A 13,370-nucleotide genomic window follows, 5' to 3' on the forward strand; every position below is an offset into this window, starting at 1 on the left:
ATCACTATATCACTATATACATCAAAACATACATCACTATATATATCACTATATACATCACTATATACACCAATATATACACCAATATATACACCACTATATACAGCATAACAACTGTAACAGTGATGACTAAATAAATGTCAATTGGGGTGGAGTCAGAATAAGACTGTTGGGGGGGGGGGGGGTGACCATAGAGGGACAAGCATGACCATTGGGTGGGGGGGGTGACCATAGTGGGAGCAGCATGACCATTGGGGGGGGGGGGGGTGACCATAGTGGGAGCAGCATGACCATTGGGGGGGGGGGTGACCATAGTGGGAGCAGCATGACCATTGGGGGAGGGGGGGGGGTGACCATAGTGGGAGCAGCATGACCATTGGGGGGGGGGGGGGTGACCATAGTGGGAGCAGCATGACCATTGGGGGGGGGGGGGGTGACCATAGTGGGACTAGCATGACCACTGGGGGGGTGACCATAGAGGGACTAGCATGACCACTGGGGGGGTGGGGGATGACCATAGTGGGAGCAGCATGACCATTGGGGGTGGGGGGGGTGACCATAGTGGGACTAGAATGACCACTGGGGGGGGGTGACCATAGAGGGACTAGCATGACCACGTGGGGGGGGGGGGGGGGGGGGGGTGACCATAGTGGGAGCAGCATGACCATTGGGGGGGGATGACCATAGAGGGACTAGCATGACCATTGGGGGGGGGGGGCGGGGCGTGACCATAGGGGGGCAGCATGACCATTGGGGGGGGGGGGGGGTGACCATAGAGGGACTAGCATGACCATTGGGGAGGGGGGGGCGTGACCATAGTGGGGGCAGCATGACCATTGGGGGAGGGGTGACCATAGAGGGACTAGCATGACCATTGGGGGGGGGGGGGTGACCATAGAGGGACTAGCATGACCACTGGGGGGGGGGGGGGGGGGGGGGGGGGGGTGACCATAGAGAGTCTAGCATGAACTTGGGGGGGGGGGGGGGGGTGACCATAGAGGGACTAGCATGACCATTGGGGGGGGGGGGTGACCATAGAGGGACTAGCATGACCATTGGAGGGGGGGGGGTGACCATAGAGGGACTAGCATGACCATTGGGGGGGGGGGGGTGACCATAGAGGACTAGCATGACCACTGGGGGGGGGGGGGGGGGGGGGGGGGGGGGTGACCTAAGAGGTTAGCATGACCACTTGGGGGGGGGGGGGGGGGGGGGTGACCATAGAGGGACTAGCATGACCATTGGGGGGGGGGGTGACCATAGAGGGACTAGCATGACCATTGGAGGGGGGGGGGGGGGACCATAGAGGGACTAGCATGACCATGGGGGGGGGGGGGTGACCATAGAGGGACTAGCATGACCACTTGGGGGGGGGGGGGGGGGGGGGGCCCATTCACAATACGAATAATAATAAACAAGAATACACGTTTTTTCCAAGACATCTGCTCATACATTAGAATCCATCCATGTAAGTAAGCATTTCACTGTAAGGTCTACCTGTTGTATTCGGCTCATGTGACTACTACAATTTCATTTCATTTCATTTGACATCTGTTCATACATTAGAATCCATCCATGTAGTTTCTGAGAAACGAGACGGTTTAGTTTCATCTCAGATCTCATCACAACGACAGTCATGGTTTGTCAAGAACGCTGTGGTTTCACCGTATGGGGGTCTGTGGTGAGTCTGCCATCAAAGCATTTCATCATGTCAGCCATTTCTCTGAACTAGCTGGCACTAACCCTATCCCTGCAACCAAGTGACAGAGATGCTAGCTAGTGGATAACCTGAGACACACTTCTTCAGGCTGTGGTTGTAAATAAGAATAGTTTTTTTCATTGACCTGCCTGGTAAATTAAAAGGTAAAAATGAAAAAAAAGGAATAAACGTTGGAGATAATTAAACCACCTTTGTACGACACAGAAACAGCTTTTTGTATGGATGTGTCGTGTGCTTCACATTTCATCAGTGAAGCTGGAAGCTGATTGGACAAGCTGATTGATAGCTGACGATGTTGAGGTCATAAGATAACTCGTCTCCGTAAAACAACAGCATTTGGTGTTAAAGCATGCTGCTAAGCAGGAAGTTCAGCAGGAAGCTACAAACGACACCCTATTCCCTGTGTGCATTACTTGACCAGGGCCCATATGGATTGGGTGTCATTTGGGACACACCTCCCTTGTTAGTGTGAGATACATCTGAAGAAAACCAATGGTCTTTGCAGATGCAGATAGGAGCCAGAAGGAAACCCTGACTGTGTCTGTGGGTAGTTTACGACAGCCTGTGAGCTACAGGGGGGGGGGGATGTCAGAGAGCTGCACAATACAGGCAGGCAGTTATGCTGACTCAGTGTTTCAGGGTAGTTAGTGAGTTAGTGAACCACTGTGTGAGAGGAAACTAGCGAGATAGGGTGCTGGGGCGGGGTTGGAGGTCTTCAGTTTCACAATCACTGATAGGCTTGGTTTTCCACTGAGTGCCTCACACCTCAATGCCCAGTGGTTATGGGAATTGGTCATGATCACACAGGGGTGTATACTGGATCCTGGACTACTGTCACTGTGGGGATGACGCCATCGAGCACTTATTGGTGATGCCAATGACTATGTGGTGTAACTCCCCCAATGCCATCGGAGGAATCCCGGAACATATTCCAGTCTGTGCTAGTGAAACGGTCCTGTAGTTAGCATCTGCTTCCTCTGACCACTTTTTATTGATCTCGTCACTGGTGCTCCTGCTTTATTTGTTGCTTTTAAGCAGGAATCCAGGAGGATATAATTTGGTCAGATTTGCCAAATGGAGGGCGAGGGAGAGCTTTGTATGCGTCTCTGTGTGGAGTAAAGGTGGTCCAGAGTTTTCTTCCTCTGGTTTCACATTTAACATGCTGATAGAAATTTGGTAAACGGATTTAAGTTACCTGCATAAAGTCCCCGGCTACTTGAGCGGCGCCTCTGGTGAAGGTTTTTCTCATTCAATGCTATCTTAGTGCCAGCCTCTGACTGAGGTGGTATGTAAAACAGCTACAAAGAATACAGATGAGAACTCTCTCGGTAGGTAGTGTGGTCTAAAGCCTATCATGAGAAACTCTACCTCAGGCGAGAATAGCTCGAGATTACTTAGATATGTGCATCAGCTGTTGTTTACAAAAATACATAGCCGCCGCCCTTGTCTACCAGACGCCTCTGTTCTATCCTGCGGTACATCGTATAACCAGGCAGATGTATGTGGTAAATACAGAGACGCCCCCCCAATGGTCATGCTAGTCCCTCAAAAGTCATCCCCCCCCCCACCCCCCAATGTCATGCTAGTCCGCTCATAGCCCCCCCCCCCCCAAAATGGGCATGCTAGTCCTCATAGGGTCATCCCCCCCCCCCCCCCCCCAATGGTCCATAATAGGCCACATAGGTCACCCCCCCACCCAAAATGTTCATGCTAGTCCCTATAGGTCATCCCCCCCCCCCACCCCCCAATGGTTCATGTAGTTCCCTCTATGTCATCCCCCCACCCCCCCCCAACAGTCTTTACTCTGGCTCCACCCCAATGGACATATTTATTCATCACTTACAGTTGTTATGCTGTATATAGAGTGGTGTAGTAGTGTGTTATATAGTGATGTATATAGTGATGTATACAGTGTGATGTATATTAGTGGTGTATATAGTGGTGTAATATGGTGTATATAGTGGTGATATGTGGGTGTATTAGTGAGTATATAGTGGTGTATATAGTGGTGTATATAGTTGGTATATGTTGGTGTATATAGGATGTATATAGTGATATATATAGTTGTGTATATAGTGATGTATATAGTTGTGTATATAGTGGTGTGATATAGTGATATATATAGTGTGTATATAGTGGTGTATATAGTGTGTATATATTATGTGTAAGTGATGTATATAGGTATATAACTCACTACTGAGGAATGCATGTAGACCTGACTAGAACTGGTCCTAGATCAGTGGAGCTCCTTACTGTAGAATGCAGTGTTACTCTGGCACATGACGATAACTGGTCCTAGATCAGTGGAGCTCCTTACTGTAGAATGCAGTGTGCTCTGGCATCCTGACTAGAAATGGTCCTAGATCAGTGAGCTCTTACTGTAGAAAGCAGTGTTGCTCTGGCATTCTGACTAGAACTGGTCCTAGATAAAGAATAGAGCTCTACCTGCCAACTACACCAGCTTTTCTTGATAGTATCAAGTTTAATGCGGATGATGAATACAAGCTGCTTCCAGTATGTGTTATTTAGTATTGATACACACTTGATTTTTATCTCAAGACAACCTGTATAAATATAAATGCAGGTTTTTTAAATTGTGATGGAGTATTAAGAATTATTAAATATTCAAGCTGCTCCTTTTGACAAGTCTCCATTGAAAAATATGGTATGCTGACCTTATTATTTATGAAGAACGTAAATATTATAGACCACACATTGTCAGTCAGCATGATATTAATGCTTGGCATGGAAACAGTGCTCCTACCTGTCTGTCTAAGACAAAATGGACATAATTTTTTATCTAATAAAGTACGCATTTTATAAACACTAAACATAGGATTATCCCCAAATGGCTCCCTACTCCCTACGTTTGTCACTACTTTTGACCAGGGTCCATGGGGAAATTATACACTACTTGACCAGGGTCCATGGGGAAATAGTGCACTACTTTTGACCAGGGTCCATAGGGAAGTCGTGCAATACTTTGACCAGGGTCCATGGGGAAGTCGTGCACTACTTTTGACCAGGGTCCATAGGCAAGTAGTGCACTATGTAGTGAATAGGGTGCCATTGTGACTCAAATGGAAAATAACGAGTGAAAGGTGAAACCTCTGTAAATGATGTAACTTTCTTGTATAAACTGAGTCATGGGTTTCATACGAATGGAATGACTTTGTTGTTGGCATTTGTCTCTACTATTGGTGAACAGATTCTCTTCTTCAACAGACTGAGTGGGCTAACAGTGTAACGATGTACTTCTCATACTAGAAATTGAACTAGACAGTAAACTACTTTTGTTAGACCGAGGGTCATTGTGTAAAAGCCGTAAAACTACTGGAGTAAATGATAAACTGTTTCTCCTTTTATAATTTGTTTTGTCATCTTCTTTTACACAATCAGTCATTCTTGTTTTAATGAAATTGTGATTTAAGGTGGTGAATGGGGACATTTAAGTAAAATGGATGAGGATGTGTGTAAAGGTTCTGGGTGTAGCTGTGTCAGGCGCAGGACAGCAGAGATGAGTAATAAAAGTAACTTAAACTCAAAATTACCAAAATACATGAGTAATACCAAGCCCACACAAAAGGACCGAAGTACCAAAACAAACACGCCACAAAATCATGGGGAAAACAGAGAGGTTAAAAATGAACATGTAATTGGGGAATTGAAACCAGGGTGTGTAAAACAAAGACAAAACAAATGGAAAATGAAAAGTGTAGGCGATGGCTAGAAGGCCGGTGACGTCGACCGCCGAACGCCGCCCGGAACAAGAGAGAGGGACCGATCCGGTGGAAGTCGTGACAAAGTGATCGTATGCGTGTGTGGTGTTGTGTGTGTGTGGTGGTGTGTGTGTTGTGTGGTGTGTGGTGTGTGGTGTTGTGTGTGTGTGTGTGTGTGTGTGTGTGTGCATGTGTTATGGTTCCACTTTGAGGTGAAACATCAGACCACATCCTCTATAATAAGTATAAAGAGAGAGATCAGAGAGCATCACAGTAGACTCTGAACTACTGGGTTACATCAGAGTTAAATAACCATGATCCTCTCCACTGCAGCAGTTTCTGGACCTCTACCATGATCCTTCTATATCTGCACTCAGGTAGGTAGGTGTGTGTTTGTGTGTGTGTGTGTTTATGTCAAATCAAATCAAATGTTATTGGTACAACACGTGTTTAGCAGAATGTATTAATGCGAGTGTAGCGAAAAGTGTTGGCTTCTATGACAGTGCAGCAATATCTAACAAGTAATATCTAACAATTTCCACAACAAATACCTAATACACACAAATCTAAGTAAAGTAATGGAATTAAGAATATATAAATATATGGACGAGCAATGTCAGAGAGGCATAGACTAAGATACAGTGGAATAGTATAGAATGCCGTATATACATATGAGAGAATAATGCAAGATATGTAAATATGATTAAAGTGGCATTATTAAAGTGACTAGTGTTCCATCATTAAAGGGGCCATGATTTCAAGTCTGTTGTATGTAGGTAGCAGCCTCTCTGTGCTAGTGATGGTGGTGTCCATGGTGTGTGTGTGTGTGTGGGTGTTTATGTGTGTGTGTTTATGTGTGTGTGTGTGATTATTATTATTTCTCTAATTAGTTACTGTTGGTGTTTTGTCCCTGCTCCTAGGGACTGTGCGAGGATCATTGGTGGAAAGAGGTGAAGCCTCACTCCTTACCCTACATGTCTACTGGAGGACAACAAAGGAAAAAAACGTGTGGGAGGAATGCCGATCCACCAGCAATGGGTCCTGACTGCAGCCACTGTACTGAGTAGGTCCAATATCAGTGTTGTTGTCCTTTGTACAGATGCTGTCACTGTAATGGTTTGCTTAGCAACTCTGTCTCAAAGTTAGATTCTACGTTTGTGCTTCTGAGATTGGTTCATTGTAGTTGTTGGGCTGCTTCCTTCATCTGATCTAACAGAAGGTTGTGTTCTGTCTGAAGCATCAACAAGGTGTTTCTAGGGGTCCACTCACAAACAGGAGGAGAAGGACACTAGACAGGTCCGTAGGTTAAAGGTCGCGTCCCTCATCCTGTTATGACCCCGGATCAATGTCAACTACATCATGCCTGTTGAAGTCATGTCCATACTGTGTCAGACATTATTCACATCTATGAGACAGTTGAAGGAAATTGACACGACCTCTCCTTCTCAGTTGGATAAGAACAGTAAGACTGATACGGCAAGTGAGACCTACTAGCGTTACCTTGGGGTGCCCCCTCTGACACCGCCAGACGTCCCAGCAGGGATACCGCATCTGTCAGTGTCTGGGATTGCGGAGCCACCCGAGTAACAATGCTAAACGCATGTTCTGACGTCCTGAAATTCTACCAACGTCCACCCGTGATCGTACAGAGGAATGTCACTCTGCAGACTACTAACAAACATGACCCCACTATCACCTACAACATGCTGTGTGCCGGGTCTGTGGGACAAAAACTAGGGTGGACTCATGTCAGGTGTGTTGATGTGTGTCTGGAGTGTGTGTGTGTGTCAGTGTACTCGCTGATAAATTTGTAATATATGGCAGGGAGCCACTGATCAACCATTGATAATGCGTTTAAATCGTATATATGTTTTGTAAATGACAAAGTAATGCATGTATGAAATTGATGGCTGTGTGTTTTCAGGGAGACTCCGGTGGCCGTTGGGTGTGTGGAGGTAACTAAGGGACTCGTGTCGTTCGGGATACAAAATGTGGCATCAAGACCAACCTGGGTGTTACACATCATATCAAAATGTACCTTGATTGGATAACAAAACATGAGAATCACTGATTGACTGACACATGCTTTCTCAGGCTTTCCTCAATAATTGTGAAATGATTTAATATTTACTGAATTTGAAATCTAGTCATCTGCTGAAGCTGTAAAGTATGTTTGTATCTCTTGCCAAGACTTTGTTGAATAATGCAGTGATGTATGTACACCTAAACATGTGATGTAAGTACAAAATGGGAAATATGGATTTAGGAATTTGCTCACTAAAATTAAAATGTGAAAACAAACATACATTCATGGTGTACTATCCTTGTCAAATGGACTTACTGTGGGTTCAACCGTGACATGTCAAGCTGTACTAGTTGAAAATAAATCAACAGTGATAGTTCCAAGACTGGAAGTGCGTCTTTTAAACATGATAACACAGTGAGGAAACGTTCTTTCATCTGAAAACCACTCTTCCGTCACGTCAGCACCTTAACTACGTCAACCTTAGTAGGCTAGCAGAAAACAGACACATCCTCAGGGCCCGAGTAGTCATCGGAAGAACTGTTATAGAACCGCCATCGTCACACAGAGGTCACATACAAGTATGTGTATAAACCCTGGAGGGAGTGGTTCTAGAATGCAGTGAACAACATCTAGTAAGCAAACTATACACATTAAAAAGATTTTAACAAACTGTAGAAATCATAGGTGATATCCCAGCGAATCAAAAATTGCTTTGCGGTGCTGTAAAACAGGCCCTCTGCATCTGGCGTTACAAATCAAAATAAAAAATTGTCACATGTGCCTAATACAGTTGTATGACATAACGTGAAGTTTTACTTATACAAGTCCTAACTCAATAATGCAGTTCAAGAAATAGAGTAAGAAAATATGTACTAAAATGTATTTTTTAAATATAAAGTAACACAATAAATAACAGTAAGGGCATATACAGGGGGTGCCGGTACCAAATCAATGTGCTGGGTACAGGTTAGTTTGAGGTCATTTTAACATGTAGGTAGGGTAAAGTGACTATGCATAGATAATAAACAGCGAGTAGCAGCAGTGTAAAAGAAGGGGGGGGGGTGTCATACAAATGTCCGGGTGGCCATATGATTAATTGTTCACTAGTCTTATGGATTGGGGTAGAAGCTGTAAAGGAGCCTTTGGACCAAGACTTGGCGCTCTGGTACACTTGCGCGTGATGTAAGAAGAGAGAACAGTCTATGACTTGGGTGACTGGAGTCTTTGACAATTTTTTGGGCCTTCAATACAGACTAAGATCGAATCGTACTTACACCGGCTTAACGCTCGTTGGTGTGGCAGGGCTGCAAATCCACTTCACAGACTACAAGGTAGCACAGCCCGAGAGCTGCCCAGTACACGAGCTCTACCAGACGAGCTAAACTACTCTATGCTCGCTTCGAAGCAAATAATACCTGAAAATGCATGAGAGCACCAGCGCTCCGGGAAGACTGGGATCACGCTCTCCGCATCCGATGTGAGTAAGACTTTAAACAGTGTCAACATTCACAGGCCGTAGGTTCAGAATGAATTTATAAGGACATGTATCTGCGAGCATGCGTGACCAACTGCAAGTGTCGTCACTGACCTTTTCAAACAGCTCCCTGTCCAAGTCTGTATAATACAAACAGTTTTCAAGCAGACACCATGTCCCTGTGTCCCAAGACACTAAGTGTCACCTGCCGAAACCACTACCGACTTGGTTGCACTCACGTCTGTAGCCATGAATTGCTTTTGAAAGGCCGTGGTCATGGCTCACATCACACATCATCCCAGAAACCCTAGACCCACTCTAATTTGCACTGCCCAGCAGATCCACAGATGATGCAATTCAATTCGCACTCCACACGGCCCTTTCCCCTGGACAAAAGGAAAACCTATGTGAGAATGCATTCATTGACAACAGCTCACTTTCAACACCATAGTGCCCTCAAGCTCATCAATAGATATGGACCCTGGGACTAAAAACTCACCTCTGCAACTGATCCGGACTTCCACGACGGGCGCCCCAGGTAGTTTGTGGTAGGTAACAAACACATCTGCCACGTTGATCCTCACACAGGGGCCCTCAGGTGTGCGTGCTCAGTCCCCCCTCGGTACTCCCTGTTCACTCATGACCGCAACGGACATGGCTACGACTCCCAACACCATCATTGAATTTCTGATGACACAACAGTGGTAGGGCCTGAGCACCGACATGAGAGACAGCCTATAGGGAGGAGGTCAGAGGGTCAGAAGCACGCCCCCATCTTCATCGACGGGTCTGCAGGTGGAGGCAGGTTGAGAGCTTAAGTTCCTTGGTGTCCACATCACAACAAACTAACATGTCCAGCACACCTAAAGACAAAGTTCGTGAAGTAGGGACACAAACCTATTCCCCTACGGAGACTGAAAGAATTGGCATGGATCCTAGATCTCGAAAAGGTTATACAGCTGCACCATCGAGAGCATCTGACTAGTAGCATCACTGCCGTTATGGCAACTTTTATCTCTTATTCTTATCTGTATTTTTTTAGAAACTGCAATTGTGGTTAGGGGCTCGTAAGTAAGCATTTCACTGTAAGTCTAACTGTTGTATTCGGCTCATGTGACTTACGTCACAATTTCATTTCTTTCATTTTGACATCTGTTTTTTTTTCATACATGATATCCATCATGTAGTTTCTGAGAACGGACGGTTAGTTTCATCCAGATCCATCACAACGACAAGTCATGGTTTTTCAAGAAACGCTGTGGTTTCACCGTATGGGGGTCTGTGGTGAGTCTGCATCAAAGCATGTTCATCATGTAAGCCATTTCTCTGAACTAGTGGCACAAACCTATCCCTGCAACCAAGTGACAGAGATGCTAGCTAGTGGGATAACCTGGAGACACACACTTCTTCAGGCTGTTGGTTGTTAAATACAGAATTAGTTTTTCATTGACCTGCCTGGAAATTAAAAGGTAAAACTGAAAAAGGGAATAAACGCTGGAGATAATTAAAACACCTTTGTACGACACAGAAACAGCTTTTGTATGGGATGTGTCGTGTGCTTTACACATTCCTCATCAGTGAAGCTGAGACTGATGGACAAGTGATGGATAGCTGACGATGTTGAGGTCATAAAGATAACTCGTCTCGGTAAAAAACAGCATTTTGGTGTGTAGCATGCTGCTAAACAGAAAGTCAACAGGAAGACTACACCAAACATGCACCTAGTCCCTGTGTGCATTACTTGACCAGGGGCCCATATGGATTGGGTTGTCATTTGGGACACACCTCCCTTGTTATGTAGATACATCTGAAGAAAACAATGGTCTTGCAGATGCAGATAGGAGCCATGAAGGAAACCCTGACTGTGTCCTGTGGGTAGTTTCACTGACAAGCCTGTGAGCTACAGGGGGGGGGGGGGTATGTCGACGAGCTGCACAATCAGGAAAGGCAGTTATGCTGACTCAGTGGTTCAGGGTAGTTAGTGAGTTAGTGAATCCACATGTGTGGAGAAACTAGCGCGATAGGGGCTGGGCGGGGTTGAGGTCTTCATTTCACAATCACTGATAGCTTGGTTTTCCACTGAGTGCTCACACTCAATCTGCCCAGTGTATCGGGGAATTGCGTCAGATACACCAGTGGTGTGTATACTGGATCCGGACATACTGTCCTGTCGGATGAACGTCATCGATGCCTTATTGATGATGCAAGACTGAATGTGGTGTACTCCTCAATGCCATCGGAGAATCCCGGAAATATTCCAGTCGTCTAGCGAAACTGGTCGTTTATTTAGCATCTGCTTCCTCTGACCACTTTTTATTTATTCGTAACTGGTGCTTCCTGCTTTATTTTGTTGCTTTAAGCAGGAACAGGAGTGATATAAATTATGTCAGACTACCAAGAGGGCGCGGGAGAGCTTTGTATTGCGTCTGTTGTTGGAGTAAAAGGTGGTCCAGAGTTTTTCTTTTCCTCTGGTTTCACATTTAACTATGTCTGATAAGAAATTTGGTATAAACGGCATTTAATTTCACCCTGCCTAAAGCCCGGCTACTTGGAGCGTCGCCTCTGGGTGAGGTGTTTCTCATTCATGCTGTTTATTGCCAGCCTCTGACCGATGGTATGTAAAACAGCTACAGAATACCGATGGAACTCATCTCGGAGGTTATGTGGTCTACAGCCTATCATAGAAACTTACCTCAGTGCGACAATGCTCGAGACTTCCGAGAGTATCGTGCACCAGTCTTTTGTTTACAAAATACATGAGTTCCGCCGCGCTTGTCTCTACCAGTAACGCCTCTGTTCTATCCTGCCGGTACAAGTATAACAGGGATTATGTTTGGTAAATACAAGAGACCGCCCCCCAAATGGGTAATGCTAGTCCCTCTCTACTGGGGACAAAAAGGAAACAAAATGTGTGGAGGAATCCTGATCCACCACAATGGGTCCTGACTGCAGCCCACTGTACTGAGTAGGTCCAATATCAGTGTTGTTGTCCTTGTACAGATGCTGTCACTGTAATGGTTTTCTAGCAACTCTGTCTCAAATGTTAGATTTCTACGTTGTGCTTCTGAGATTGTTTCATTGTAGTTGTTGGGCTGCTTCCTTCATCTGATCTAACCAGAAGGTTTGTTCTGTCTGAAGCATCAACAGGTGTTTCTAGGGTCCACTCATCAAACAGAGGAGAAGGACACTAGACAGTCCGTAAGGTTAAAGGTCGCGTCCCTCATCCTGTTTGACCCCGATTCAATGTCAACGACATCATGCTGTTGAAGGTCAGTCACTACTGGTGTCAGACATTATTCACATCTGAGACAGTTGAAGGAGAATTGACACGACCTTCTCCTTCTCAGTTGGATAAGAAAGTAAAGCTGACTACGGCAGTGAGACCTCTAGCGTTACCTGTCCCTCTGGAACGTCCAAGCAGGGACCGCCTGCTCAGTGTCTGGATGGGGCCACCGAGAACAATGCTAAAACCATGTCTGACGTCCTGAAATCTACCAACGTCACCGTGATCGACAGGAGGAAGTGTAACTCTGCAGACTACTACAACATGACCCCAATCATCACCTACACATGCTGTGTGCCGGGTCTGTGGACAAAACCAGGGTGGACTCATTTCAGTGTGTCTGAGTGTGTGTCTGAGTGTGTGTGTGTGTCAGTGTACTCGCTGATAAGTTGTAATATATTTTGCAGGGAGCCAATGATCAACCATTGATACATGCGTTTAAACTGTATATATTGTTTGTAAATGACAAAGTAATCATGTATGAATTGATGTCTGTGTTTTCAGGGAGACTCCCGGTGGCCCGTTGTGGGTGTGGAGGTGAACTAAGGGACTCGTCGTTCGGTACAAAATGTGGCATCAAGACCAAACCTGGGGTGTACACACTCATATCAAAAATGTACCTTGATTGGATCAACAAAACCATGAGGAAGTCACTGATTGACTGATACCTGCTTTCTCAGGCTTTCCTCAATAATTGTGAAATGATTTAATATTTACTGAATTTGAATTCTAGCTCATTGGCTGAAGCTGTAAAGTATGTTTGATCTCTTGCCAAGCTTTGTGTGAATAATTGCAGTGATGTAATGTACACCTAAACATGTGATGTAAGTACAAAATGGGAAATATGGATATTGAATTTGCTCACTAAAATTAAAATGTGAAAACAAACAGACATTTCATGTGTGTTACTATCCTTAAAATGGACTACTGTGTTTCAACCTGACATGTCAAGTCTTGTACTAGTTGAAAATAAATCACAGTGATAGTTCAAGACTGGAAGTGTCGTCTTTTTAAACATGAAAATAACACAGTGAGAAACGTCTTTCATCTGAAACACCACTCTTCCTGTCACCGTCTCAACCTTAAACTACTCAACCTTAGTAGGCTACAGAAACAGACACATCCTCAGGGCCCGACGTAGTCATCGG

At 45.2% G+C, this 13,370-nt stretch overlaps 1 pseudogene; it reads left to right on the forward strand.

The window, feature by feature from the left end:
* Positions 1-5,753: 5,753 nt before the first annotated feature.
* Positions 5,754-12,887, forward strand: LOC120062826 (annotated as a pseudogene).
* Positions 12,888-13,370: the final 483 nt, after the last annotated feature.

Source organism: Salvelinus namaycush, chromosome 18 (assembly GCF_016432855.1).
Source record: "Salvelinus namaycush isolate Seneca chromosome 18, SaNama_1.0, whole genome shotgun sequence".
In the NCBI taxonomy this organism is placed as follows: Eukaryota; Metazoa; Chordata; class Actinopteri; order Salmoniformes; family Salmonidae; genus Salvelinus; species Salvelinus namaycush.